A 4,473-nucleotide genomic window follows, 5' to 3' on the forward strand; every position below is an offset into this window, starting at 1 on the left:
CTAAATTTCTCAAATGACACCCTTCCTACTCATGCTCATATTGATACGATATCATTTGTGATGATTATATCCTTGATTCTAGGATATGATAGCATCTCTGATGATTATTCCTTGATTCTAGGATAGGCTATATATGGGTGATTGCTTTGTTACAGGAAACTATTTCCTAAAATATGTTTTACATTTCCCAAACTATTGCCGTGCATCATGGGAGATATTCAGGCAACTATTGATTTGCCTCTTGTATATATATCACGTTGAATCAATGAGAAAAGCAACCAAACCTGAATTATATCATGGTATCAGAGCCAGCAGAGCAAGGTTTAGGTTAACAAATTTTTTTCTCTCCTAAACCATGGCTGACGGAGCAACACCTCCACCACCGGCAAAGATTGATCCCAGTTCGCCATTCTACTTAGGGCCACACGATCGCCCAGACGACTTCATTACTCCTATTCGTCTGAAGCTTGACAATTTTGATGAGTGGTCTCATGATATCCGCGTCGCTCTTTCCTCTCGGCGCAAATTCGGTTTTCTTAACGGGACAATCACAGATATCGTCCCTCCTTGTACGAAAGATGATTGGGTCACAATCCAATGCATGCTTGTCTCATGGCTCACGAATACGATTGACCACGAGGTACGTTCTATGCTATCGAATTATGATGATGCCAAACGCTTATGGGATGACTTGCATGAACGATTCTCGATTGTGAATGGTCCGCGTATTCACCAACTTAAGGGAGATATTAATCGTTGTGAGCAAACAAAACTTATGCATGTTGCTGTTTATTTTAGTAAATTGAATGTTTTATGGGATGAACTAGATAAACATGAGCCTTTGATTTCTTGCAAGTGTGGTAAATGTACTTGTCAGGTTGGTAAACAACATGAAAAACGGCGTGCCGACGATAGGCTACACCAATTTTTTCTTGGACTATGTTCCGATTATTATGCCCAATTGCGGTCGACTCTTTTGTCACAAGATCCTCTTCCTACGTTGAATCGCGCATTCCAACAAATTGCTCAAGATGAGCGGGTTCGGGGGATCACACACATCACCGAAGAAAAACCTGATGTAGTTGGTTTTACTGTGCGTACGGAGAATAGATCCAAACCGCGTCTTGATAGAACGGCGAAGGCGGCCTTGATTTGTTCTCACTGTGCGTACGGAGAATAGATCCAAACCGCGTCTTGATAGAACGGCGAAGGCGGCCTTGATTTGTTCTCACTGCCACAAATCAGGTCATGATCTTGCTACCTGCTTTGATATACATGGTACTCCAGATTGGTACTTGGAGAAATATGGTTCTAATCTAGAGGGAAAAGGCAATTTGAAGGGCAAATCAACCGTTCCAACAACAAAGAATTCGACGAGTCGTGGTCGTAACGGAGTGCGTGCTAATGTCGCTACACCCGACGTCAATCACAGTGCACCTCTTACAACGTCGAGCCCCGCTCCTGCTGCGCACCCTCTTCCGGGCTTTACTGCTGAACAATGGGCTGCATTATCAGCCGCATTTGGTTCTCCTTCTACTTCCTCTAACCGGTTGCAGGGTAAGTTGGGTATGGATGATTGGATAATCGATACCGGCTGCTCTCATCATGTTACCGGTAATGAATCTTGTTTATTGAATATTAAAGTGGTTTCTCCATGTCCTATGGGTCTTTCGGATGGTCAAACGGTGGTTGCTACTAAGGAGGGTGTTGTGAGACTTACGGACACAATACTGCTTCAAAATGTCCTTTTTGTTCCTAAATTACATTGCAATTTAATTTCGGTGTCTCAACTGAATGATGATCTAAAGTGTTTTGTCCAATTTAATTCTAACTTGTGTGCTATACAGGACCAACGTTCGAGGGAGGTGATTGGCACGGGTGAGAGACGGGATGGACTTTACTACCTACGACAAGGATTCAAGGTGCAAGCGGTTTCGGTTGCTAGTTCAAAGTCCTTGGAGCTATGGCATCATCGATTGGGTCATCCTTCCGAGAAAGTAGTTAAGTTGCTTCCCTTTTTACATGATTCTAGGGGTCATTTAGATAAAGGATGTGAAGTTTGTCATCGTGCTAAGCATTCTAGAGCTACTTTTCCTTTAAGTGAAAATAAATCAACTCGGATTTTTGAGTTAATATATTGTGATTTATGGGGTCCATATGATGAACTTTCTTCTTGTGGTGCTCGTTATTTTTTAACTTTGGTGGATGATCATTCTCGAGCTATGTGGGTTTATTTATTAATTGATAAAAGAGAAGTTCTTCAGATGTTTATGTCCTTTATTGCCATGATTGAACGTCAATTCTCTCAAAAATTGAAAGTTGTACGGAGTGACAATGGAACAGAGTTTCACTGCATGAAAGATTATTTTGTGGCAAATGGCATTCTATTTCAAACTTCTTGTGTGGGTACCCCTCAACAAAATGGAAGAGTTGAAAGGAAACATAAACATATTTTGAATGTTGCTCGTGCATTGTGATTTCAAGGAGGCTTGCCAATTTATTTTTGGGGGGAATGTGTTTTGGCCGCTGCCCACCTAATAAATCGAACTCTGTCGAGTGTTCTCCAAAACAAGACTCCTTATGAAATTCTCTTTGGTTGTGCGCCTTCTTTCAGTGACTTACGCGTTATTGGCTGTTTAGCTTTTGCCCATAATCAACGAGCTAAAGGCGACAAGTTTGCTAGTCGGAGTCGTAAATGTGTTTTTGTAGGATATCCGTTTGGAAAGAAGGGATGGAGTTTATTTGACCTTGAGAAAAAGGAATTTTTTGTGTCAAGGGATGTGAAGTTCTATGAAAATATATTTCCTTTTTTGAATATGGAAGTCACAAATCGTGCTCCTACAGTTGAAAGTGATGTTCCTTATACTGAAGAGTTTATTGATGATATGGATGATCATAGGACGATGCATGAGGATGTCATCGTTGTTCCTCAAATGGTTTCACCCCCACCTAGCAACACGTCTTGGCCTACTGAGACACCACCCTCAACGTCCGAGCCATGTCCAAACGCTCAGGATGTTCCCTCTGTGGCAACTTTCTCAACAGATGGCGAGGGGGTTGATGAAGCTCCCGTAGGCTCGGGGGAGGAAAACTTGGGCCGCGGGTTTCGAGAAAAGTTCCCATCGGTTAAATTACGAGACTTCATGATACATACGGTTATCAAGAAAAGTCCATCTCTCGCTCCACCTGATCCACAATATCACACTCCCTCGGGTACGCCTTTTCCTATAGCACATTATGTTAGTCGTGACAAATTTACTGTGAAACACCGAAATTTTCTTGCAGCTGTAACTGCAGGTGTTGAGCCACGGTCCTTTAAGGAGGCTGCAAAAGATGTCAGCTGGTGTACTGCTATGCAAAAAGAAATTCGTGCTTTGGAAGATAATGGAACTTGGACTATGGAAAAATTACCTCCTGGCAAGAAAGCTCTAGGCAGTAAATGGGTGTACAAAATTAAATACAACTCAGATGGTAGCATTGAGAGATTGAAGGCCAGATTAGTTGTTTTTGGCAATCATCAAGTTGAAGGAATTGATTATAATGAGACATTTGCTCCAGTAGCAAAAATGGTGTCCGTTCGAGCTTTTCTGGCAGTTGCCGCATCAAAGAATTGGGAGTTGCATCAGATGGATGTTCATAATGCCTTTCTTCACGGCGATTTAAACGAGGAGGTGTATATGAAACTTCCTCCAGGCTTTAGCTCCACTGATTCCAATTTGGTTTGTCGTTTGCGTAAGTCGTTGTATGGTTTGAGACATGCACCTCGATGTTGGTTTGCAAAACTTGTGACAGCTTTAAAGGGGTATGGTTTTCTTCAATCCTACTCTGATTATTCCCTATTCACTTACACTAAAGGGCTTGTACAGATTAATGTACTAGTGTATGTTGATGATTTGGTAATTTCTGGTAATGATTCCGCTGCGGTGAGGTGTTTTAAAGACTATTTGAGCAAATGTTTTTATATGAAGGATCTTGGTGTGCTTAAATATTTTCTTGGCATTGAGGTGGCTAGAAGCTCTTCGGGATTGTTCTTATGTCAAAGGAAATATGCTCTTGATATTATTTCGGAAGCTGGATTGTTGGGCTCAAAGCCGGTTTCATTCCCGATCGAACAGAATCATCAGTTGATGTGTGCCACAGGGCCTTATCTTTCGAATCCTGAGCCCTATAGACGTTTGCTTGGGCGTCTTATTTATTTGGCGGTTACTCGTCCTGACTTGGCATACTCGGTTCATGTCCTGTCACAATTCATGCACGAACCAAGACAGGAACACTGGGATGCTGCATTACGAGTTGTTCGCTATTTAAAGAAATCTCCGGGTCAAGGCATTCTATTGCGCTCAGACAGTGAGCTATCTTTGACAGGATGGTGTGACTCGGATTGGGCAGCCTGTCCTCTTACCAGGCGGTCTCTCACTGGTTGGTTTGTGTTTTTGGGGAATTCGCCAATTTCATGGAAAACTAAGAAGCAAC

This window comes from Asparagus officinalis, chromosome 3 (genome assembly GCF_001876935.1).
Source record: "Asparagus officinalis chromosome 3, Aspof.V1, whole genome shotgun sequence".
In the NCBI taxonomy this organism is placed as follows: Eukaryota; Viridiplantae; Streptophyta; class Magnoliopsida; order Asparagales; family Asparagaceae; genus Asparagus; species Asparagus officinalis.